Here is a 26654-nt window from a genome sequence, read left to right on the forward strand (position 1 = left end):
CCTCCAGCGCCAGTACGTCCTTTCTCAAGTAAGGAGACCAAAACTGAACACAATACTCCAGGTGTGGCCGCACTAACACCTTATACAAGTGCAACATAACCTCCCTAGTCTTAAACTCCATCCCTCTAGCAATGAAGGACAAAATTCCATTTGCCTTCTTAATCACCTGTTGCACTTGTAAACCAACCTTCTGTGACTCATGCACTAGCACACCCAAGTCTCTCTGAACAGCGGCATGCTTTAATATTTTATCGTTTAAATAATAATCCCGTTTGCTGTTATTCCTACCAAAATGGATAACCTCACATTTGTCAACATTGTGTCCATCTGCCAGACCCGAGCCCATTCACTTAACCTATCCAAATCCCTCTGCAGACTTCCAGTATCCTCTGCACTTTTCGCTTTACCACTCATCTTAGTGTCATCTGCAAACTTGGACACATTGCCCTTGGTCCCCAACTCCAAATCATCAATGTAAATTGTGAACAATTGTGGGCCCAACACGGATCCCTGAGGGACACCACTAGCTACTAATTGCCAACCAGAGAAACACCCATTTATCCCAACTCTTTGCTTTCTATTAATTAACCAATCCTCTATCCATGCTACTACTTTACCCTTAATGCCATGCATCTTTATCTTATGCAGCAACCTTTTGTGTGGCACCTTGTCAAAGGCTTTCTGGAAATCCAGATATACCACATCCATCGGCTCCCCGTTATCGACTGCACTGGTAATGTCCTCAAAAAATTCCACTAAATTAGTTAGGCATGACCTGCCTTTAACGAACCCATGCTGCGTCTGCCCAATGGGACAATTTCTATCCAGATGCCTCGCAATTTCTTCCTTGATGATAGATTCCAGCATCTTCCCTATTACCGAAGTTAAACTCACTGGCCTATAATTTCCTGCTTTCTGCCTACCTCCTTTTTTAAACAGTGGCGTCACGTTTGCTATTTTCCAATCCACAGGGACCACCCCAGAGTCTAGTGAATTTCGGTAAATTATCACTAGTGCATCTGCAATTTCCCTAGCCATCTCTTTTAGCACTCTGGGATGCATTCCATCAGGGCCAGGAGACTTGTCTACCTTTAGCCCCATTAGCTTGCCCATCACTCCCTCCTGAGTGATAACAATCCTCTCAAGGTCCTCACCTGTCATAGCCTCATGTCTATCAGTCGCTGGCATGTTATTTGTGTCTTCCACTGTGAAGACCGACCCAAAAAACCTGTTCAGTTCCTCAGCCATTTCCTCAATATAGGTTCTTCTACTGGCTTGTAAGTTTAGACATCTGTTTTAAAGAAATAGACGTGTTCTTGTAAGAAGTAACATGGCCTCTCAGCCGAACCATGCGAAGCTGCAACAAGGCAGTTGAGTTGAAGGTGACACAGGTCCGTTGGAGTCTGCGCTGCCAGCTGTTTCTGTAGTGTAGTGGTTATCACATTCGCTTTGCACGCGAATGGTCCCCGGTTCGAAACAGGGAAGAAACATCTGGTGTTTCCAGTTTCGTCTGTGGCAAAATATTACCTCAATCTCGTAACTGATCTTCATCATCGAGGAATAACAAAAGCATATAACTGCTGTGGGCCAGTGGCGCAATGGATAACGCGTTTAACTACGAATCAGGAGATTCCAGGTTCAACTCCTGGTTGGCTCGCAGTTTCTAGTTTTGGCATCCCCTTCAGTTCAGTGGGTTGGACAGCTGGTTCCCGATGCAGAGCAAAGTGAGCAGGGCATCATCAATTCTCGTTTCAGCTGTGGTTACTTAGGAAAGCCCTGCCCTCTCAATTTAACTTCAAGCAAAACATAACTTATCTCCAGTTCAGCAAAGTTCAATATATGATCCTTTGATGAGTTGAGACATCAGTTTTAAAGAAACGGCTTCTTCCAATAAGTTACATGGCCTCTCAGCGGAACCGTCAGAAGCTGCAACAATATATTGAAGTTCAACATTGCACAGGGCCACTGATTGTGATACTCCCAGCTGTTTCTGTAGTGTAGTGGTTATCACATTCGCCTAACACGCGAAAGGTCCCCGGTTCGAAACCGGGCAGAAACATGGCGTGCTTCTGATTTTGTGTGACGAATGTTTGCACTAAATACATTTCTTCCTGAATCTCGCACGTTCGAGGAACATGAGATTTGGTCTCGCATGAGATATTAAAATTCCTGCAACAAAGTCAGAAATACTGATTTTTCAAGACGCCGGGGGAAGAAAAGCCTTTACTATTTTGCCACAATTCGGATATCAGCAGTTTGTTCATCCACCACAGAATCTATCGGATGCAGATGAACATATTTAATCACCATTTCAAACATGTCTAAATGTACGATAAAAGCAACTTACTGCGTATGCGTCAATGGGGAACAAAAACAGAAAACAGGACAGTCTCAGCAGGTCTGACAGCCTCTGTGGAGAGAGATGGCAAGTGTCGTTTCGAGTCTGGGTGACTCTTTGTCGAAGCCGGACAACTGGATCTTTGGTTAGGTTTAGATTGGCGGTGCGTGGGGGGAGGGCGACAGACGGCCAGCGATGGGTGGAGAATAACAAGAATGTGTTGTGCTGAAAGAAAAAGGGAATGTAAATGTTTCTAATCAGTGTTAACAACGGTGCTGATAGAGGCGATTAGAATGTGTTAATGGCAGAGGACAATGAGGAACAAGGGGCGGATTTCCCAAGACGGATGCGATTGGCTTGGGGAATGGGGAGGGGGAGACAATGGGAGAGGAAGACATATCAATGGAAGCAATGAAAATAGGTTGATGGAAATAAACATGTGGTGAAGTGGGAAGAGTGATTTCACGGTTCGAAGTTGTTGACCGTACTGTAAAATCAGCAAGGCTGTCCCGTGCCTATTCGGAGGATGGAGTGCTGCTCCTCGGCGTTGTGCTGAGCTACATGGGAACATTGCAGCAGGCCAAGATCGGACATGTGGACATGAGAGCAGGACAGTGAGTTCAAATAGCAAGCGACAGGAGAGTCTACCACCAGTTTGTCGATGGAGCGAAGGTGTTTTGCAAAGCGGTCACCCAGTCGGCATTTAGTCTCTCCAATGCAGAGTAGATGGCATTGGGATCAGCAAATGCAGCGGGCCAGATTGAAGGATGTCTGAAAGTAATGTGTACTCAAAAGGACAGACACAAACGATACTGTAACTGACTTAGAGGAAATGCCAGTGACTTAACTGAACCAGCTATGGGAAAGAAAAAACGGTCTTCCTGATGGAGAAACAGGAAAAGCCAGTGTGGGAATCCAGGCTCAAAGTTGATTTACAATTACCCCTCCTTTCTTCTACATGAACGGTATTTAGGCTGCAGCATTTTACACACCAAAACACAAAGTGGTTGTCACATTCGCCTAGCACGCGAAAAGTCCCCGGTTCGAAACCGTGCAGAAACATCGTGTTCTTCTCATTTTGTGTGACGAATGTTTGCACAAAATACCTTTCTTCCTCAATCTCGCACGTTCGAGGAACATGAGATTTGGTCTCGCATGAGACATTAAAATTCCTGCAACAAAGTCAGAAATGCGGAATATTCAAGACGCCAGGGGAAGAAAGTCGATCTAACATCTGGATTGGATTGGATTGGATTTGTTTATTGTGACATGTACCGAGGTACAGTGTAAAGTATTTTTCTGCAAGCAGCTCAACAGATCATTCAGTACATGGGAAGAAAAGGGAATTAAACAGAATTCAAGAAAATACATGAGAATACATAATAGGGCAACACAACGTACACAATGTAACTACATAAGCACCGGCATCGGATGAAGCATACAGGGTGTAGTGTTAATGAGGTCAGTCAATAAGAGGGTCATTTAGTAGTCTGGTGACAGTGGGGAAGAAGCTGTTTTTGAGTCTGTTCGTGCGTGTTTTCAGACTTCTGTATCTCCTGCCCGATGGAAGAAGTTGAAAAAGTGAGTAAGCCGGGTGGGAGGGATCCTTGATTATGCTGCCCGCTTTCCCCTGGCAGCGGGAAGTGTAGATGGAGTCCATGGATTGGAGGTAGGTTTGTGTGATGGACTGGGCGGGATTCACGACTCTCTGAAGTTCCTTGCGGTCCTGGGCCGAGCAGTTGCCATACCAGGCTGTGATGCAGCCCGATAGGATGCTCTCTATAGTCCATCTGTAAAAGTTGGTAAGGGTTAATGTGGACATGCCGAATTTCTTTAGTTTCCTGAGGAAGTATAGGCGCTGTTGTGCTTTCTTGGTGATAGCGTCGACGTGAGTGGACCAGGGTAGATTTTTGGTGATGTGCACCCCTAGGAATTTGAAACTGCTCACCATCTCCACCTCGGCTCCGTTGATGCTGACTGGGGTTTGTACAGTACTTTGCTTCCTGAAGTCGATGACCAGCTCTTTAGTTTTGCTGGCATTGAGGGAGAGATTGTTGGCGTCACACCACTCCACTAGGTTCTCTGTCTCCCTCGTGTTTTCGGATTCGTCGTTATTCGAGATCCGGCCCACTATGGTCGTATCGTCATCAAACTTGGAGATGGAGTTGGAACCAAGTTTTGCCACACAGTCGTGTGTGTACAGGGAGTAGAGTAGGGGGCTAAGCACGCAGCCTTGCGGGGCACTGGTATTGAGGACTATTGTGGAGGAGGTGTTGGTGTTCATTCTTACTGACTGTGGTCTGTTGGTGAGAAAGTCAAGGATCAGAGTGGAGAGCCAAGTCCTAGGTTTTGGAGCTTTGATATGAGCTTGGCTGGGATTATGGTGTTGAAGGCGGAGCTGTAGTCAATAAATAGGAGTCTGATGTAGGAGTCTAAACTGAATTATTTTGTGCCCAATAATTGTGCAAACTTTTCTCACACGAAATGCTCAATATTTCTGCCCGGTTTCGAACCGGGAATCTTCACTCGCACACACAGAGGGGAAGATGTCATTTTAACCTGCACTTTCGCGTGTGAAGCGAATGTGATAAGCACTACACTACAGAAACCGCTGACAATCAATGGACGTGCGGAATGTACAACCTCACTGTGTTGCTGCAGAGTCTGATGGTCTGTTTGAGAGGCCAGGTCCCTTGTTGCAGACGACAGCTGTTTCTTAAATTAACAGATGTCTCAACATATAAAGCCGTGAGATGTAGAAATTATATCGAAATTAACATAAGTTATATTTTGCTTAATGTCGGTCTTAAATTTGTGCTCTTTGGTCTCGTTTAGGTATTTTCAATCAATGCCTATGGGAGTGGTCGTGGGTTTAAATCCAGGACAGGCTCTTTACTCAAGGTCAGGGATTATGAATTGTTTGCGATGCTGACAGCGGGGTTGATTTACATTGGCCCACTCTGAAAAAGATTTCTCAGGACTCGGGATGTTTAAGTCGTTTCTCTCCCCACAGATGATGCTCGAGAAAGACAGTGTCTGAGCCGGAGTGCGTTTGGATAAAATTGATGCTCCAGATCTGTGTTAACCACAGGGGCGTGACCCATCTAATCCACAGAGCCAAAGTGGAGAATTGAATTGACTGAAATAAGTACAATACATCGTCGGTATAAGTGCAGGTTAAAATGACATCTTCCCGTCTGTGTGTGCGAGTGAGGATTCCCGCTGAGTAACAGAATCTCCATTGCTTAGAGCTGGAACACACGGGTATTGAAAGCGGAAATCATTGCTTAAAAATTCAACTGAACTGACAGTAAAAACTCGCAGACTGTGTCCTATAAAATGAAATGGAATTTATACCCCTGAAAAGAACATCTGACTCAGTACCTAGATGCTCACACTTTCTACCAATATCCTCTAACCAGCTTCATCCAACTCGAGCATATCCTTCCAACCCCTCCTGCCTCCTTGGCCCCTTGAATGCATCAATTCGCCTCTGTCGCTACCTGTAATGGACATTTCCATATTCTAACCTCTACTAGGTGAAGACATTTCTCGTGAATTCCCGGATCTGCAATTGATCCGAGAGGCAGCTTGATTTCTATTTGAGTGTCTCAGAGTTCCGGGGAGTATATTTTGTCTGATACTTCTACTCCCTCCTTCCTGGAAGAAATTGTTTGGTGAAGTTGTTGACATGGCAGACTGGGAGAAAATGAATGTTCCACATTCTGCACTTTCCTTTGTTTTAATAAATTTCAAGTACACAATTCATTTTGATTTCAATCCAGGGGTAATGTAGCGTGGCCAATCCATCTACCCTGCACATCTTTGTGTTCGTGGGGGTGAGATCCACACAGACACGGGGAGAACGCTCAAACTGCACATGGACAGTGACCGAGACCGAGGATCAAACGCGGCTCCTCAGCACCGTGAGGTAGCAGTGCTAACCACTGCGCCACCGTGTCGTTCCCATTCTGCGCTTTCCTGACACAGGGTAGAAGGAGAGAGAGGTTCCGAGATACAGATGAAAGAGATTGGCACACAGGCATACTTAACGATCGAAAGAGCCAGACAAACATCGAGAAGAACAAAGGACGCAGAAAAAGACAGACAGTGCGATCTAGAGAAAGAGTTAGTCACTGAGCTGACACTAATACTGAGTGTTAGCCAATTGCTGACAGGGAGCACATGTGTTCATTTGCGTGATCAGCAGCACTGAGTAGCCAGCCAATCCTACCATTGGGCTACGCCCCTTAGTTACCCAATGAATTAAATCTGCCTTTGAATTTCCTTTTTCAAGTCAGGCTATAAGAGTTAACATGTTTTACCAATTCTGTGACTTCTGTGAAATTCTAAAGCAGCAAACATGTTCTCCCAATGTGTTTTACTGTTGGTCTTGATGCCCGGTGAGTCTATGTTCAAATGGTCACTGTCTGTTCCCAGCGTTCGCTCCCAGGTATTAAATAGATTCTGTAATTTGTTCCAGGAACCAATGGCAAAGATGAAGTGTTCCAGGATCCCCCTGAATTAACAGTTCTGGAAGGACGGGCAATAACACTGGGCTGCAGCTACTCGACAACTGGTACTCCAACTCTGTTCTGGTACATCCAGTCTCCCGGAGAAGCTCCGAAATATTTATTCAAGATATATAGCTCAGGAGCTACGTCTCAAGATTTGCCAACCAGGTTCTCGGCTATTTTAAACAAAGAAAACAAAACGGTTCCTTTAAATATCGCCGCGGCGCTTCTCTCCGACACCGCCGTGTATTTCTGTGCCTTGCAGCCCACACTGATGCAGAGAAATAGCGGAGCCTGTATAAAAACCCCAGCGTGAGAGTTCCAGTTATTGTCAGCAGAGGGCGCGCTCGCACTGAAAACATAAACAATAACTGAGCCTGTGAGGGTCATGATTAAGATATGAGAACAAAACACAACACTCAACAACAACGTAAGCAGCAGCTGAGGAATGTTATTAGTTAGTTTTTTAACTTGCAGCTATACTCTAAATTAATTTCAAAAATCAATTTGTGGTGCATTCACACACTTTCTGCCTTTTTGTGATCTTGTCCTGTCTTTCGGAATCAATGTGAAATCATTTCCCCATTCACACTCTCAGTTTCTGGGTCTCTTCGACCACAGCCTGCACATAGTGTCTATTTGGCTCGAGTAATTTGCTGGTAACAAGCCAAAAGCTCAGAATTACCTCAATGTTTATTTACAAATGTTTATTTGAATGTTTTCTGACACAATTCACAGCCTAATTCTTCCGCCTGACAATAACCAGATGACCGGGGCCATTCCTACCCCGTGCCTAACAGTGAAACCTGTATTCTTATAAGGATACTGACTAGATCTCTGTTCGGGTTCTTTAGATTCACTGACAGCCTGTTCCCCAAGTCCAGATGCTAAAGCACCATTGGGCTGCGGTGGAACAGCGGTTAGCTCTGCAAAGAGCAGCTGAGACGGACCTACAGTTTGTAACACAGTCGCTGGAAAATGTCCCTCAGTCGCCAGATAAGTGAAATCTGTTTCTGATCTGCGTTTAATAACAAGGATTCTTTTTCCGCTGAAGTCTACATTAGACACCGTGTTCTCTCCAGGGCCGTTTCTGATAATGGCCGTGCTGCTTGGTAAGACTATGTTCAAAGGGACATTGTTTATTCCATGTGTTAGTATCCATCCCAGACTCTGACACAGTCTGTGTTCTTTTGCCGCAACAAGTAACACAGACTCACTACTCCTGGGTCGCCTCTGTTGGAACATCAATATTCAGGGTAAGCTCCGAAATAATTGCTGTCGTGATATAACTCGGATCATGGAGATAAGTCTCAGGGTTTCCTAGACCGGCTTTCTGTTCAGGTGGACAAGGATAAAGACATCAATGCAAATGTGTCTTACATAAACCTGTCAGTTTTGTTCACTGCGAGCACGGAAATAGACTTTCGCAGTTAGAGGCATCAAAAACACTCAGCCGAGAAGAAAGGAGGTCTTTGTACGACTTCTTGTCTTGTATCAGACACTGTGCCTCACTGAACAGTAATAAACCCCGTCTCCACATTCAGGGCGCTTATGTTCAGGTAACCAGACTTTGTGGACTAATCACCAGTCGCCAGATATCGTCCTGAGATTTTATCTTTCTTCAGTACTGCTACTTTGTAAATTATGCAAATTGGAGGATGTGCCTGTTTCTGCCGATACCATTGCATTGTGTTTATACCCTGATCTGTATGCTCGCAAATTAACTGCGCCGAACGCTCTTCTAACACAGTTAATGTCACTGGAGACTGAGTCAATGCACATAATCCCCCTGTGAAATTCGATGAACAAAAGAGCACGAGATTAAATAGGGTCAAGCGAAACGTGTATCTATCGAGACGTAAGTGTGTAAACTCTCATTTGCCAAGCTACACATAACATGTACATATCTTAACGTTAACGATATTAATGTTGAGTGCAAACTATTTGCAATCAATATGCTAAACTGTCACGATGAACCTAATCGTATACTGACCGTCCCAGAGCGTCACCAGTATTATTAGAAACATGTCTGGTTAAATTTCTCAGTGAATGGGAATGAAATGAGTCAGAGAATGAGAAAGAGAGAGGGATCCCAGGCTCTGTCAACACTGTTCCAGCCACAGGGGGTCAGGCCTATTGTGACATCACTCAGGATACCATCATGATTGGACTTTAACCAGGTTGTTGTCAGACTTCTTACTGCTCGCCCAGGCCGACGCCGGCATCTCCACGTCCCTATTGGCTTTGGCATTGATCTCTCGTGACTTTCTAATCAGCATACTGCTGCCTGCCTCCCTCTGCTGATGGATTCTCTTCAATCCAATGTATAACTACTGAGTGGGTTTATTGAAATACACATCAAAACACAAATGTTAAATATTGTCTCCCAAAAACCTAAATAAATGACGAAACCCAATCTTCATTTTTCTGCACAAAGAATCAGCTGTCCCACCCATTGAATGGCAATGACCACATCTGCAGCAAGTGTTGGTTGCTGGAAGATCTCCGGCTCAGAATTGATGATCTGGAGTCTGAGCTTCAAACACTGCGGCACATCCGGGAGGGGGAGAGTTACCTGGACACTTTGTTTCAGGAGGCAGTCACACCTGGGAGATTAAGTAATTCACATTCAGTAACTGATCAGGGACATCAGAGTGTGACTGTAAGTGAGGCAGGCAGAGGGAACCTGAGTTCAGGAGTGCAGGAGCCTCAGCCCTTGACCTTGTCCAACAGGTATGAGACTCTTGCTCCCTGTATGGATGAGGAAAGGGGCTCTGGACAGGATGAGCCAACTGACCACGGTACCATGGTGCAGAAGGCCATTCAAGAGGGGGGAGTAAAAAGACAAGTAGTTGTTATAGGGGATTCTATAATTAGGGGGACAGATAGTATCCTATGCAAGCCGGATCGGGAGTCTCGCATGGTGTGTTGCCTGCCCGGTGCCAGGGTGCGGGACATCTCTGACCGGCTTGAAAGGATACTGGAGCGGGAGGGGGAGGATCCAGTTGTTGTGGTCCACGTTGGGACTAACAACATAGGTAAAGCTAGGGTGGAGGACCTGTTCGGGGACTATCAAGCACTAGGAAGAAAATTGAAGTACAGGTCCTCAAGGGTCATAATCTCTGGATTACTGCCCGAGCCACGTGCCAATTGGCATAGGGATAGGAAAATTAGGGAAGTAAACACGTGGCTAAGGGATTGGTGTGGGAAAGAGGGATTCCACTTCATGGGACATTGGCATCAGTTTTGGAACCGGGGGGATCTGTACCGTTGGGACGGTCTCCACCTGAACCGATCTGGAACCAGTGTTCTAGCGAAGAGGATAAATAGGGTGGTCAGTAGGACTTTAAACTTCTGAGTTGGGGGGAAGGGAAAGTGAAAGCGACAGGGAGCAGGGAGTTAAATGGCAAGATACGCAGGAGGATAACATGTAGGCAGGTGGATTTAAGCTTGAGGCAGACTAGGAATGCAACAAAAAGGAAGGATAACTTTGGACATCTTAGGACTTCCAATATCTGTACTGATAAGAAAGTTAACATTAAGGCACTTTACCTGAATGCTCGTAGCATTTGTAACAAAGTAGATGAACTAATGGCACAGATCATCGTGAATGATTATGATGTGGTAGGCATCACAGAGACATGGCTGCAGGGGGTTCAGGACTGGCAGTTAAACATCCAAGGATATACAACCTATCGAAAAGACAGGGAGGTGGGCCGAGGGGGTGGGGTTGCCTTGTTAGTTAAGAACAAAATTAAATCTATGGCACTAAACGACATAGGGTCGGATGATGTGGAGTCTGTGTGGGTAGAATTGAGGAACCACAAAGGCAAAAAAACCATAATGGGAGTTATGTACAGACCGCCTAACAGTGGTCAGGACCAGGGGCGCAACATGTACCGGGAAATAGAAAAGGCATGTCAGAAAGGCAAGGTCACAGTGATCATGGGGGACTTCAATATGCAGGTGGATTGGGTAAATAATGTAGCCAGTGGATCCAAAGAAAAGGAATTCATGGAATGCTTACAAGATGGCTTTTTGGAACAGCTTGTCATGGAGCCCACAAGGGAGCAGGCTATTCTGGACCTAGTGCTATGTAATGAACCAGACTTTATTAAAGATCTTAAAGTAAGGGAACACTTAGGAAGCAGCGATCATAATATGGTTGAGTTCAGTCTGCAGTTTGAAAGAGAGAAGGCAAAATCGGATGTAATGGTGTTACAGTTAAATAAAGGTAATTACGAGGGCATGAGAGAGGAACTGGTGAAAATTAACTGGAAGCAGACCCTAGCAGGGAAGACAGTAGAGCAAAAATGGCAGGAGTTTGTATGCATAATTGAGGACACTGTACAGAGGTTCATCCCCAAGAAAAGAAAGATTATCCAGGGAGGGATTAGACAGCCATGGCTGACAAAGGAGGTCAGGAAATGTATCAAAGAAAAAGAGAGATCCTATAAAGTGGCCAAAAGCACCGGGAAATCAGAAGATTGGGAAGGCTACAAAAACAAACAGAGGTTAACAAAGAGACAAATAAGGAAGGAGAGGATCAAATATGAAGGCAGGCTAGCCAGTAATATAAGAAATGATAGTAAAAGTTTCTTTCAATACATAAGAAACAAACGTCAGGCCAAAGTAGACATTGGGCCAATTCAAACTGATTCTGGAAGGCTAGTGATGGGAGATGAGGAAATGGCTGGAGAACTTAATAAGTACTTTGCGTCTGTCTTCACAGTGGAAGACGTTAGTAATATCCCAAAAATTATAAAGGGTCAGGGGGCTGAGTTGAGTATGGTTGCCATTACAAAAGAGATGGTGCTAAAAAAGCTAAAAGGTCTTAAAATTGACAAATCTCCTGGCCCCGATGGGCTACATCCTAGAGTTCTGAGGGAGGTGGCTGAAGAAATAGCGGAAGCGTTGGTTGAGATCTTTCAAAAATCACTGGAGTCAGGGAAAGTCCCGGACGATTGGAAGATCGCTGTTGTAACCCCCTTGTTCAAGAAAGGATCAAGACAAAAGATGGAAAATTATAGGCCAATTAGCCTAACCTCGGTTGTTGGTAAAATTCTAGAATCGATCGTTAAGGATGAGATTTCTAATTTCTTGGAAGAGCAGGGTCGGATTAGAACAAGTCAACATGGATTTAGTAAGGGGAGGTCGTGCCTGACGAACCTGTTAGAATTCTTTGAGGAGGTGACAAGTAGGTTAGACCAGGGAAACCCAGTGGATGTGGTCTATCTGGATTTCCAAAAGGCCTTTGATAAGGTGCCACACAGGAGGCTGCTGAGTAAGGTGAGGGCCCATGGTGTTCGAGGTGAGCTACTGGCATGGGTTGAGGATTGGCTGTCTGACAGAAGGCAGAGAGTTGGGATAAAAGGTTCTTTTTCGGAATGGCAGCCGGTGACCAGCGGTGTCCCACAGGGTTCAGTGTTGGGGCCGCAGCTGTTCACCATATATATTAATGATCTGGATGAAGGGACTGGGGGCATTCTAGCGAAGTTTGCTGATGATACGAAGTTAGGTGGTCAGGCAGGTAGTGCTGAGGAAGTGGGGAGGCTGCAGAAGGATCTAGACAGTTTGGGAGAGTGGTGCAGGAAATGGCTGATGCATTTCAACGTGAGAAAATGTGAGGTCTTGCACTTTGGAAAAAAGAATCCAAGCATAGACTACTTTCTAAACGGTGAGAAAATTCATAATGCCAAAGTACAAAGGGATCTGGGAGTGCTAGTCGAGGATTCCCTAAAGGTAAACATGCAGGTTGAATCCGTGATTAAGAAAGCGAATGCTATGTTGTCATTTATCTCAAGAGGGTTGGAATATAAAAGCAGCGATGTGCTACTGAGCCTTTATAAGGCTCTGGTTAGGCCCCATTTGGAGTACTGTGTCCAGTTTTGGGCCCCACATCTCAGGAAGGACATACTGGCACTGGAGCGTGTCCAGCGGAGATTCACACGGATGATCCCTGGAATGGCGGGTCTAGCATATGAGGAACGGCTGGCGTTCCTGGGATTGTATTCATTGGAGTTCAGAAGGTTAAGGGGAGATCTAATAGAAACTTACAAGATAATACATGGCTTAGAAAGGGTGGACGCAAAGAAACTGTTTCCGTTAGGCGAGGAGTCGAGGACCCGTGGGCACAGCCTTAGAATTAGAGGGGGTAAATTCAAAACAGAAATGCGGAGACATTTCTTCAGCCAGAGAGTGGTGGGCCTGTGGAATTCATTGCCGCAGAGTGCAGTGGAGGCCGGGACGCTAAATGGCTTCAAGGCAGAAATAGATAAATTCTTGATGTCGCGAGGAATTAAGGGCTACGGGGAGAATGCTGGTAGGTGGAGTTGAAATGCCCATCAGCCATGATTGAATGGCGGAGTGGACTCGATGGGCCGAATGGCCTTACTTCCACTCCTATGTCTTATGGTCTTATGGTCTTATGATGCTCGAGAGAGAGAGACAGTGTCTGAGTTGGAGTGCGTTTGGATAAAATTGATGCTCCAGATCTGTGTTAACCACAGGGACGTGACCCATCTATCCACAGAGCCAAAGTGGAGAATTGAACTGACTGGAGAGCTGGATCTTAACGCTGACCTCCCGGACCTCGGCGTCGTGAAATGTTCCAAAGAAGCTCAACAGACACTCGAGGAACAGCAGCGCATCTTTCCACTGGGCTCAATACAGCTTTCACACTCAGTATGTGTTCAGTAGTTTCACACTGTAAATGCTGCACCCATTTTGTGTGTCCTTACATCGCAGATTTGGGTTTCAATCTTGTTTCCACTTGTTCTTTGTGTCCGGGCGGTAGTTGCTGATCAATCTGCCATCGATAGCTCCTCCAGACATATCTTTTGTTTCTTTGTTTCTTCCATTGCGCTAACAGAGAGCTGGCACAGACACGGCGGCCGGAATGGCCTCATACTGTGGTGTCATTATTCTCTGATTTGATGCCATCCTAACTCTGTGGCCAGGGTCCCAAGGCCTCTTCTCATTTAATCTCTCCTGACTTGCCCCCCATTAGAGCCCTTTCCTGTTGTTCTGTTTCCTTCCTCCGGTAATTCACTTGGTTAAGACGTACCACATTTCTAACCTGTCCGGTTTTAATGAAAGGTGATGGTGAAAGACGAACTTTGTTCTCCTGTCGACAAATGCCGCCTGAGTCCCTGAGATGTTGCAGTAGTTTTGGCGTTCTCCGCAGATGTTAGATTGATTTTCGATGGCAATGACAGTGTGCTTTGACACTTTTCGCGGGGATCGTTGGTCTAGGGGTGTGATTCTCGCTTTGGGTGTCTCGCTGACGGAATTTGCGAGAGGTCCCGGGTTCAAATCCCGAACGAGCCCTTCGATGACGTTTTCCGTTGGTCGAGCCACATGATTGCTTCATTTCTTAGCGGCGTAGTCGGCGGGATTCATTCACATTGGGTTTTCTTTGAGAAGCTGAGCTCAAACTGCATGGAACCAATACGTTCCCGAGAAGTTTGTCTATGTGTGGGCATTCACATTTCTATTGACTATTTCTGGTGGACTCAGACAGCTCTTTGTCCCTTTCATTTTATCAGTTCAACAACTTCAGACTGTGAACTCTCACTTCCCCCTCCACCACATGTTTTTTCCATCAACTTATCATCCCTTCCATTGATATGTTTTACCCTCAGCATTGCCCACCTCCCCCCAGCCCATACCATCCTACTTGATCAATCTGATCCCTGTTTGTAATTACATGCTGACGGCGGGGTTGATTTACATTGCCCCACTCTGAAAAAGATTTCTCAGGACTCGGAATGTTTACGTCGTTTCTCTCCCCACAGATGATGCTCGAGAGAGAGAGACAGTGTCTGAGTTGGAGTGCGTTTGGATAAAATTGATGCTCCAGATCTGTGTTAACCACAGGGACGTGACCCATCTATCCACAGAGCCAAAGTGGAGAATTGAACTGACTGGAGAGCTGGATCTTAACGCTGACCTCCCGGACCTCGGCGTCGTGAAATGTTCCAAAGAAGCTCAACAGACACTCGAGGAACAGCAGCGCATCTTTCCACTGGGCTCAATACAGCTTTCACACTCAGTATGTGTTCAGTAGTTTCACACTGTAAATGCTGCACCCATTTTGTGTGTCCTTACATCGCAGATTTGGGTTTCAATCTTGTTTCCACTTGTTCTTTGTGTCCGGGCGGTAGTTGCTGATCAATCTGCCATCGATAGCTCCTCCAGACATATCTTTTGTTTCTTTGTTTCTTCCATTGCGCTAACAGAGAGCTGGCACAGACACGGCGGCCGGAATGGCCTCATACTGTGGTGTCATTATTCTCTGATTTGATGCCATCCTAACTCTGTGGCCAGGGTCCCAAGGCCTCTTCTCATTTAATCTCTCCTGACTTGCCCCCCATTAGAGCCCTTTCCTGTTGTTCTGTTTCCTTCCTCCGGTAATTCACTTGGTTAAGACGTACCACATTTCTAACCTGTCCGGTTTTAATGAAAGGTGATGGTGAAAGACGAACTTTGTTCTCCTGTCGACAAATGCCGCCTGAGTCCCTGAGATGTTGCAGTAGTTTTGGCGTTCTCCGCAGATGTTAGATTGATTTTCGATGGCAATGACAGTGTGCTTTGACACTTTTCGCGGGGATCGTTGGTCTAGGGGTGTGATTCTCGCTTTGGGTGTCTCGCTGACGGAATTTGCGAGAGGTCCCGGGTTCAAATCCCGAACGAGCCCTTCGATGACGTTTTCCGTTGGTCGAGCCACATGATTGCTTCATTTCTTAGCGGCGTAGTCGGCGGGATTCATTCACATTGGGTTTTCTTTGAGAAGCTGAGCTCAAACTGCATGGAACCAATACGTTCCCGAGAAGTTTGTCTATGTGTGGGCATTCACATTTCTATTGACTATTTCTGGTGGACTCAGACAGCTCTTTGTCCCTTTCATTTTATCAGTTCAACAACTTCAGACTGTGAACTCTCACTTCCCCCTCCACCACATGTTTTTTCCATCAACTTATCATCCCTTCCATTGATATGTTTTACCCTCAGCATTGCCCACCTCCCCCCAGCCCATACCATCCTACTTGATCAATCTGATCCCTGTTTGTAATTACATGCTGACGGCGGGGTTGATTTACATTGCCCCACTCTGAAAAAGATTTCTCAGGACTCGGAATGTTTACGTCGTTTCTCTCCCCACAGATGATGCTCGAGAGAGAGAGACAGTGTCTGAGTTGGAGTGCGTTTGGATAAAATTGATGCTCCAGATCTGTGTTAACCACAGGGACGTGACCCATCTATCCACAGAGCCAAAGTGGAGAATTGAACTGACTGGAGAGCTGGATCTTAACGCTGACCTCCCGGACCTCGGCGTCGTGAAATGTTCCAAAGAAGCTCAACAGACACTCGAGGAACAGCAGCGCATCTTTCCACTGGGCTCAATACAGCTTTCACACTCAGTATGTGTTCAGTAGTTTCACACTGTAAATGCTGCACCCATTTTGTGTGTCCTTACATCGCAGATTTGGGTTTCAATCTTGTTTCCACTTGTTCTTTGTGTCCGGGCGGTAGTTGCTGATCAATCTGCCATCGATAGCTCCTCCAGACATATCTTTTGTTTCTTTGTTTCTTCCATTGCGCTAACAGAGAGCTGGCACAGACACGGCGGCCGGAATGGCCTCATACTGTGGTGTCATTATTCTCTGATTTGATGCCATCCTAACTCTGTGGCCAGGGTCCCAAGGCCTCTTCTCATTTAATCTCTCCTGACTTGCCCCCCATTAGAGCCCTTTCCTGTTGTTCTGTTTCCTTCCTCCGGTAATTCACTTGGTTAAGACGTACCACATTTCTAACCTGTCCGGTTTTAATGAAAGGTGATGGTGAAAGACGAACTTTGTTCTCCTGTCGACAAATGCCGCCTGACTCCCTAAGATGTTGCAGTAGTTTTGGCGTTCTCCGCAGATGTTGGATTGATTTTCGATGGCAATGACAGTGTGCTTTGACACTTTTCGCGGGGATCGTTGGTCTAGGGGTGTGATTCTCGCTTTGGGTGTCTCGCTGACGGAATTTGCGAGAGGTCCCGGGTTCAAATCCCGAACGAGCCCTTCGATGAGGTTTTCCGTTGGTCGAGCCACATGATTGCTTCATTTCTTAGCGGCGTAGTCGGCGGGATTCATTCACATTGGGTTTTCTTTGAGAAGCTGAGCTCAAACTGCATGGAACCAATACGTTCCCGAGAAGTTTGTCTATGTGTGGGCATTCACATTTCTATTGACTAATTCTGGTGGACTCAGACAGCTCTTTGTCCCTTTCATTTTATCAGTTCAACAACTTCAGACTGTGAACTCTCACTTCCCCCTCCACCACATGTTTTTTCCATCAACTTATCATCCCTTCCATTGATATGTTTTACCCTCAGCATTGCCCACCTCCCCCCAGCCCATACCATCCTACTTGATCAATCTGATCCCTGTTTGTAATTGTTCTCTGACGCACTGCTTACCTTTGTTCTGCCATTAACACATTCTGACCGCTTGATGCGCCATCAGCACCTTTCATAGCCTTGATTAGCCTCATTTACATTCCCTTTTTCTTTCTGCCCGAGACATTTTCGTCATTTCCCACCTATTGCTAGCCCTCTATCGAGGCCCAACACTGCACTCCACCACCCCCACCCCCCACCCACAATCGTCTGAATCTCAAGTTCCAGTTCTCCAGCTTTGACAAAGAGTCCACTTGACTGGAAACGACAGCTGCCATTTCGCTCCCCAGAATCTGTCAGACCTGCTGAGATTATCCAGTATTTTCTGTTTTTGTTTCGTTTGAAGCATCCGCAGTAAGTTGCATTTGTCATACATTTAGACATGTTTGATATGGTGATTAAATATGTTCATTTGTAAATCGCTGAAACTCTGTTGTGGATGAACTAGCTGCTAATATCCGAGCTGAGCCAAGGTATGAAAATTCTTCACATCTCATTGCCTCCCGAAAATTCAGTGCTTTGAATTGATGGATTCCATTGAATTGAATCTGATGGTCTGTTTGAGAGGCCACGTCCCTTGTTCCGGATGGCAGCTGTTTCTTAAATTAACAGATGTCTCAACATATAAAGCCTTGAGATGTAGAAAGTATATCGAAATTAACATAAGTTATATTTTGCTGAATGTCGGTCTTAAATTTGTGCTCTTTGGTCTCGAGGTCTGGTTCTCGTTTAGGGATTTTTAATCAATGCCTATGGGAGTGGTCGTGGGTTTAAATCCAGGACAAGCCCTTTACTCCAGGTCAGAGATTACGAATTGTTTGCGTCGCTGACAGCGGGGTTGAATTACATTGGCCCACTTTGAAAAAGATTTCTCAGAACTCGGGATGTTTATGTCGTTTCTCTCCCCACAGATGATGCTCGAGAGAGAGAGAGAGAGAGAGAGAGAGAGACAGTGTCTGAGCTGGAGTGCGTTTGGGTAAAATTGATGCTCCAGATCTGTGTTAACCACAGGGACGTGACCCATCTAATCCACAGAGCCAAAGTGGAGAATTGAACTGACTGGGTAGCTGGATCTTAACGCTGACCTCCCGGACCTCGGAGTCGTGAAATGTTCCAAAGAAGCTCAACAGCCACTCGAGGAACAGCAGCGCATCTTTCCACTGAGCTCAATACAGCTTCACACTCAGTGTGTGTTCAGTAGTTTCACACTGTAAATGCTGCACCCATTTTGTGTGTCCTTCCATCGCAGATTTGGGTTTCAATCTTGTTTCCGCTTGTTCTTTGTGTCCGTGCGGTAGTTGTTGATCAATATGCCATCGATAGCTCCTCCAGACCTATCTTTTGTTTCTTTTGTTTCTTCCATTGTGCTAACAGAGAGCTGGCACAGACACGGCGGCCGGAATGGCCTCATACTGTGGTGTCATTATTCTCTGATTTGATGCTATCCGAACTCTGTGGCCAGGATCCCAAGGCCTCTTCTCGTTTAATCTCTCCTGACTTCCCCCCTATTAGAGCCCTTTCCTGTTGTTCTGTTTCCTCCCTCCGGTAATTCACTTGGTTAAGACGTACCACATTTCTAACCTGTCCCGGTTTTTATGAAAGGTGATGGTGAAAGACGAACTTTGTTGTCCTGTCGACAAATGCCGCCTGACTACCTGAGATGTTGCAGTACTTTTGGCGTTCTCCGCAGATGTTAGATTGATTTTCGATGGCAATGACAGTATGCTTTGACTCTTTTTGCGGGGTTCGTTGGTCTAGGCGTATGATTCTCGCTTAGGGTATGTAGCTGTCGGAATTTGCGAGAGGTCCCGTGTTCAATTCCCGGACGAGCCCTTCGATGAGGTTTTTCCGTTGGTCAAACCGCATGTTTTCTTCATTTCTTGGCGGCGTCGACGGCGGGATTCATTCACATTGGGCTTGCTTTGAGAAGCTGAGCTCAAACTGCATGGAACATAGAACATAGAACAGTACAGCACAGAACAGGCCCTTCGGCCCTCAATGTTGTGCCGAGCCATGGTCACCCTACTCAAACCCACGTATCCACCCTATACCCGCAACCCAACAACCCCATGATTGCTTCATTTCTTAGCGGCGTAGTCGGCGGGATTCATTCACATTGGGTTTGCTTTGAGAAGCTGAGCTCAAACTGCATGGAACCAATACGTTCCCGAGAAGCTTGTCTATGTGTGGGCATTCACATTTCTATTGACTAATTCTGGTGGACTCAGACAGCTCTTTGTCCCTTTCATTTTATCAGTTCAACAACTTCAGACTGTGAACTCTCACTTCCCCCTCCACCACATGTTTTTTCCATCAACTTATCATTCCTTCCATTGATGTGTTTTACCCTCAGCATTCCCCCCCTCCCAGCCCAGCCCATCCCATCCCATCCCATCCCATCCTACTTCATCAATCAGATCCCTGTTTGTAATTGTTCTCTGACGCACTGCTTACCTTTGTTCTGCCATTAACACATTCTGACCGCTTGATGCACCATCAGCACCTTTCATAGCCTTGATTAGCCTCATTTACATTCCCTTTTTCTTTCTGCCCGAGACATTTTCGTCATTTCCCACCTATTGCTAGCCCTCTATCGAGGCCCAATACAGCACTCCACCACCCCCACCCCCCACCCACAATCGTCTGAATCTACAGTTCTCCAGCTTTGACAAAGTGTCCACTTGACTGGAAACGACAGCTGCCATTTCGCTCCCCAGAGGCTGTCAGACCTGCTGAGATTATCCAGTATTTTCTGTTTTTGTTTCCGTTTGAAGCATCCGCAGTAAGTTGCATTTGTCATATATTTAGACATGTTTGAGATGGTGATTAAATATGTTCATTTGTAAATCGCTGAAACTCTGTTGTGGATGAACTAGCTGCTAATATCCGAGGTGTGCAAAGATATGAAAATTCTTCACCTCTCATTGCCTGTCGAAAATTCAGTGCTTGGGCCTTAATGTTCAATTCAGTAATGGGGCTGTTTAGTTCACAAGACTGATCGCTGGCTTTGAAGACTAAGGCAAGCCACCAGCACTGTTCGATTTCCGTAACAGCCTCCCCGAACAGGCGGTGGAATGTGTACTTTTTAAGGCCTCACGGTAGCATAGTGGTTAGCATCAATGCTTCACAGCTCCAGGGTCCCAGGTTCGATTCCCGGCTGGGTCACTGTCTGTGTGGTGTCTGCACGTCCTCCCCGTGTGTGCGTGGGTTTCCTCCGAGTGCTCCGGTTTCCTCCCACAGTCCAAAGATGTGCGGGTTAGGTGGATTGGCCATGCGAAATTGCCCGTAGTGTAAGGTTAATGGGGGGGATTGTTGGGTTACGGGTATTCGGGTTACGTGGGTTTAAGTAGGGTGATCATTGCTCGGCACAACATCGAGGGCCGAAGGGCCAGTTCTGTGCTGTACTGTTCTATGTTCTAGTGTAGTGGCTCATGCGAGACTAATTTCATAGTCCTGGAACACACGAGATTCCGACAACGTTCAGGAATCAGAATTATATTGTGCCCAATAATTGTGAAAACTTTTCTCACACGAAATCCTAAATGTTCGATGTTTCTGCCCGGTTTCGAACCGGGGACTTTTCGCGTATGAGGCGAATGTAATAACCACTACACTACAGAAACCGCTGGCAATCAATGGACGTGCGGAATGTACAACCTCACTGTGTTGCTGCAGATTCTGATGGTCTGTTTGAGAGGCCAGGTCCCTTGTTGCAATCGACAGCTGTTTCTTAAATTAACAGATGTCTCAACATATAACGCCGTGAGATGTAGAAATTATATCGAAATTAACATAAGTTATATTTTGCTGAATGTCGGTCTTAAATTTGTGCCCTTTGGTCTCGAGGTCTGGTTCTCGTTTAAGGATTTTCAATCAATGCCTATGGAAGTGGTCGTGGGTTTAAATCCAGGACAGACTCTTTTCTCCAGGTCAGAGATTACGAATTTTTTGCGATGCTGACGGCGGGGTTGATTTACATTGGCCCACTCTGAAAAAGATTTCTCAGGACTCGGAATGTTTATGTCGTTTCTTTCCCCACAGATGATGCTCGAGAGAGACAGAGACAGTGTCTGAGCTGGAGTGCGTTTGGATAAAATTGATGCTCCGGATCTGTGTTAACCACAGGGACGTGACCCATCTAATCCACAGAGCCAAAGTGGAGAATTGAACTGACTGGGGAGCTGGATCTTAACGCTGACCTCCCGGACCTCGGAGTCGTGAAATGTTCCAAAGAAGCTCAACAGCCACTCGAGGAACAGCAGCGCATCTTTCCACTGGGCTCAATACAGCTTTCACACTCAGTGTGTGTTCAGTAGTTTCACACTGTAAATGCTGCACCCGTTTTGTGTGTCCTTCCATCGCAGATTTGGGTTTCAATCTTGTTTCCGCTTGTTCTTTGTGTCCGGGCGTTAGTTGTTGACCAATATGCCATCGATAGCTCCTCCAGACATATCTTTTGTTTCTTTGTTTCTTCCATTGCGCTAACAGAGAGCTGGCACAGACACGGCGGCCGGAATGGCCTCATACTGTGGTGTCATTATTCTCTGATTCGATACTAACCTAACTCTGTGGCCAGGGTCCCAAGGCCTCTTCTCATTTAATCTCTCCTGACTTGCCCCCCATTAGAGCCCTTTCCTGTTGTTCTGTTTCCTCCCTCCGGTAATTCACTTGGTTAAGACGTGCCACATTTCTAACCTGTCCCGGTTTTAATGAAAGGTGATGGTGAAAGACGAACTTTGTTGTCCTGTCGACAAATGCCGCCTGACGACCTGAGATGTTGCCGTACTTTTGGCGTTCTCCGCAGATGTTAGATTGATTTTCGATGGCAATGACAGTATGCTTTGACTCTTTTTGCGGGGCTCGTTGGTCTAGGGGTATGATTCTCGCTTAGGGTTTGTCGCCGTCGTAATTTGCGAGAGGTCCCGGGTTCAAATCCCGGACGAGCCCTTCGATGAGGTTTTCCGATGGACAAACCGCATGTTTTCTTCATTCCTTGGCGGCGCAGACGGCGGGATTCATTCACATTGGGTTTACTTTGAAAAGCTGAGCTCAAACTGCATGGAATCAATACGTTCCCGAGAACTTTGTCCATGTTAGGGCATTCACATTTCTATTGACTAATTCTGGTGGACTAAGACAGCTCTTTGTCCCTTTCATTTTTTCAGTTCAACAACTTCAGACTGTGAACTCTCACTTCCCCCTCCACCACATGTTTTTTCCATCAACTTATCATTCCTTCCATTGATGTGTTTTACCCTCAGCATTCCCCCCCCCCTCCCAGCCCATCCAATCCCAGCCCAGCCCATCCCATCCCATCCTACTTCAGCAATCTGATCCCTGTTTGTAATTGTTCTCTGACGCACTGCTTACCTTTGTTCTGCCATTAACACATTCTGACCGCTTGATGCGCCATCAGCACCTTTCATAGCCTTGATTAGCCTCATTTACATTCCCTTTTTCTTTCTGCCCGAGACAGTTTCGTCATTTCCCACCGATTGCTAGCCCTCTATCGAGGCCCAATACAGCACTCCACCACCCCCACCCCCCACCCATCTGAATCTGCAGTTCCAGTTCTCCAGCTTTGACAAAGTGTCCACTTGACTGGAAACGGCAGCTGCCATTTCGCTCCCCAGAGGCTGTCAGACCTGCTGAAATTATCCAGTATTTTCTGTTTTTGTTTCCGTTTGAAGCATCCGCAGTAAGTTGCATTTGTCATACATTTAGACATGTTTGAGATGGTGATTAAATATGTTCATTTGTAAATCGCTGAAACTCTGTTGAAGATGAACTCGCTGCTAATATCCGAGGTGTGTCAAGATATGAAAATTCTTCACCTCTCATTGCCTGCCGAAAATTCAGTGCTTCGGCCTTTCTGTTCAATTCAGTGCAGTGGCTCATGTGAGACGAAATTTCATAGTCCTGGAACACACGAGATTCCGGCAACATTCAGGAAATAGAATTATTTTGTGCCCAATAATTGTGCAAACTTTTCTCACACGAAATGCTAAATGTTCGATGTTTCTGCCTGGTGTCGAACCGGGGGCCTTTCGCGTGTGAGGCGAATGTGATAACCACTACACTACAGAAACCGCTGGCAATCAATGGACGTGCGGAATGTACAACCTGACTGTGTTGCTGCAGATTCTGATGGTCTGTTTGAGAGGCCAGGTCCCTTGTTGCAAGCGACAGCTGTTTCTTAAATTAACAGATGTCTCAACATATAAAGCCGTGAGATGTAGAAAGTATATCGAAATTAACATAAGTTATATTTTGCTGAATGTCGGTCTCAAATTTGTGCTCTTTGGTCTCGAGGTCTGGTTCTCGTTTAAGGATTTTCAAGCAATGCTTATGGGAGTGGTCGTGGGTTTAAATCCAGGACAGGCTCTTTACTCCAGGTCAGAGATTACGAATTGTTTGCGATGCTGACGGCAGGGTTGATTTATATTGGCCCACTCTGAAAAAGATTTCTCAGGACTCGGAATGTTTACGTCGTTTCTCTCCCCACAGATGATGCTCGAGAGAGAGAGAGAGAGACAGTGTCTGAGCTGGAGTGCGTTTGGCTAAAATTGATGCTCCAGATCTGTGTTAACCACAGGGACGCGAACTATCTAATCCACAGAGCCAAAGTGGAGAATTGAACTGAACGGGGAGCTGGATCTTAACGCTGACCTCCCGGACCTCGGCGTCGTGAAATGTTCCAAAGAAGCTCAACAGCCACTCGAGGAACAGCAGCGCATCTTTCCACTGGGCTCAATACAGCTTTCACACTCAGTGTGTGTTCAGTAGTTTCACACTGTAAATGCTGCACCCATTTTGTGTGTCCTTCCATCGCAGATTTGGGTTTCAATCTTGTTTCCACTTGTTCTTTGTGTCCGGGCGGTAGTTGTTGATCAATATGCCATCGATAGCTCCTCCAGACATATCTTTTGTTTCTTTGTTTCTTCCATTGCGCTAACAGAGAGCTGGCACAGACACGGGGGCCGGAATGGCCTCATACTGTGGTGTCATTATTCTCTGATTTGATGCTATCCTAACTCTGTGGCCAGGGTCCCAAGGCCTCTTCTCATTTAATCTCTCCTGACTTGCCCACCCCCCCCCCCCCTCCCCATTAGAGCCCTTTCCTGTTGTTCTGTTTCCTCCCTCCGGTAATTCACTTGGTTAAGACGTACCACATTTCTAACCTGTCCCGGTTTTTATGAAAGGTGATGGTGAAAGACGAACTTTATTGTCCTGTCGACAAATGCCGCCTGACTACCTGAGATGTTGCAGTACTTTTGGCGTTCTCCGCAGATGTTAGATTGATTTTCGATGGCAATGACAGTATGCTTTGACTCAATTTGCGGGGCTCGTTGGTCTAGGGGTATGATTCTCGCTTTGGGTGTGTCGCTGTCGGAATTTGCGAGAGGTCCCGTGTTCAATTCCCGGACGAGCCCTTCGATGAGGTTTTTCCGTTGGTCAAACCGCATGTTTTCTTCATTTCTTTGCGGCGTAGACGGCGGGATTCATTCACATTGGGTTTGCTTTGAGACGCTGAGCTCAAACTGCATGGAACCAATACGTTCCCGAGAAGCTTGTCTATGTGTGGGCATTCACATTTCTATTGACTAATTCTGGTGGACTCAGACAGCTGTTTGTCTCTTTCATTTTATCAGTTCAACAACTTCAGACTGTGAACTCTCACTTCCCCCTCCACCACATGTTTTTCCATCAACTTATCATCCCTTCCATTGATATGTTTTACCCTCACCATCGCCCACCTCCCCCCAGCCCATACCATCCTACTTCAGCAATCTGATCCCTGTTTGTAATTGTTCTCTGACGCACTGCTTACCTTTGTTCTGCCATTAACACATTCTGACCGCTTGATGCGCCATCAGCACCTTTCATAGCCTTGATTAGCCTCATTTACATTCCCTTTTTCTTTCTGCCCGAGACATTTTCGTCATTTCCCACCTATTGCTAGCCCTCTATCGAGACCCAATACAGCACTCCACCACCCCCACCCCCCACCCACAATCGTCTGAATCTCCAATTCCAGTTCTCCAGCTTTGACAAAGAGTCCACTTGACTGGAAACGACAGCTGCAATTTCGCTCCCCAGAGGCTGTCAGACCTGCTGAGATTATCCAGTATTTTCTGTTTTTGTTTCCGTTTGAAGCATCCGCAGTAAGTTGCATTTGTCATACATTTAGACATGATTGAGATGGTGATTAAATATGTTCATTTGTAAATCGCTAAAACTCTGTTGAAGATGAACTCGCTGCTAATATCCGAGGTGTGCCAAGATATGAAAATTCTTCACCTCTCATTGCCTGCCGAAAATTCAGTGCTTGGGCCTTAATGTTCCATTCAGTTTAGTGGTTCATGTGAGACGAAATTTCATAGTCCTGGAACACACGAGATTCCGGCAACATTCAGGAAACAGAATTATTTTGTGCCCAATAATTGTGCAAACTTTTCTCACACAAAATGCTAAATGTTCGATGTTTCTGCCCGGTTCCGAACAGAGGACCTTTCGCGTGTGAGGCGAATGTGATAACCACTACACTACAGAAACCGCTGGCACTCAATGGACGTGCGGAATGTACAACCTCACTGTGTTGCTGCAGATTCTGATTGTCTGTTTGAGAGGCCAGGTCCCTTGTTGCAAGCGACAGCTGTTTCTTAAATTAACAGATGTCTCAACATATAAAGCCGTGAGATGTAGAAATTATATCGAAATTAACAGAAATTATATTTTGTTGAATGTCGGTCTCAAATTTGTGCTCTTTGGTCTCGAGGTCTGGTTCTCGATTAAGGATTTTCAAGCAATGCCTATGGGAGTGGTCGTGGGTTTAAATCCAGGACAGGCTCTTTACTCCAGGTCAGGGATTACGAATTGTTTGCGATGCTGACGGCAGGGTTGATTTATATTGGCCCACTCTGAAAAATATTTCTCAGGACTCGGAATGTTTACGTCGTTTCTCTCCCCACAGATGATGCTCGAGAGAGAGAGACAGTGTCTGAGCTGGAGTGCGTTTGGATAAAATTGATGCTCCAGATATGTGTTAACCACAGGGACGCGACCTATCTAATCCACAGAGCCAAAGTGGAGAATTGAACAGACTGGAGAGCTGGTTCTTAACGCTGACCTCCCGGACCTCGGCGTCGTGAAATGTTCCAAAGAAGCTCAACAGCCACTCGAGGAACAGCAGCGCATCTTTCCACTGGGCTCAATACAGCTTTCACACTCAGTGTGTGTTCAGCAGTTTCACACTGTAAATGCTGCACCCATTTTGTGTGTCCTTCCATCGCAGATTTGGGATTCAATCTTGTTTCCACTTGTTCTTTGTGTCCGGGCGGTAGTTGTTGATCAATAT

At 46.0% G+C, this 26654-nt stretch overlaps 6 non-coding genes across 6 annotated transcripts; 3 read left to right on the forward strand and 3 right to left on the reverse strand.

Annotated features, from left to right (window-relative positions):
- Positions 1-1417: 1417 nt before the first annotated feature.
- Positions 1418-1490, forward strand: trnaa-ugc. Its single transcript has one exon. It is a non-coding gene; the product is annotated as a tRNA-Ala (tRNA).
- A 496-nt stretch (positions 1491-1986) lies between these two features.
- trnav-aac lies at positions 1987-2059 on the forward strand. Its single transcript has one exon. It is a non-coding gene; the product is annotated as a tRNA-Val (tRNA).
- Positions 2060-20846: 18787 nt separating this feature from the next.
- trnam-cau lies at positions 20847-20919 on the reverse strand. Its single transcript has one exon. It is a non-coding gene; the product is annotated as a tRNA-Met (tRNA).
- A 1234-nt stretch (positions 20920-22153) lies between these two features.
- On the forward strand, positions 22154-22243 carry trnap-agg. The gene is given in 2 exon segments: positions 22154-22189; positions 22208-22243. It is a non-coding gene; the product is annotated as a tRNA-Pro (tRNA).
- A 1069-nt stretch (positions 22244-23312) lies between these two features.
- Positions 23313-23385, reverse strand: trnav-cac. Its single transcript has one exon. It is a non-coding gene; the product is annotated as a tRNA-Val (tRNA).
- A 2394-nt stretch (positions 23386-25779) lies between these two features.
- trnav-cac lies at positions 25780-25852 on the reverse strand. The gene has a single exon. It is a non-coding gene; the product is annotated as a tRNA-Val (tRNA).
- Positions 25853-26654: the final 802 nt, after the last annotated feature.

The sequence above is a fragment of the Scyliorhinus canicula genome, unplaced genomic scaffold, assembly GCF_902713615.1.
Source record: "Scyliorhinus canicula unplaced genomic scaffold, sScyCan1.1, whole genome shotgun sequence".
Taxonomy (NCBI): Eukaryota; Metazoa; Chordata; class Chondrichthyes; order Carcharhiniformes; family Scyliorhinidae; genus Scyliorhinus; species Scyliorhinus canicula.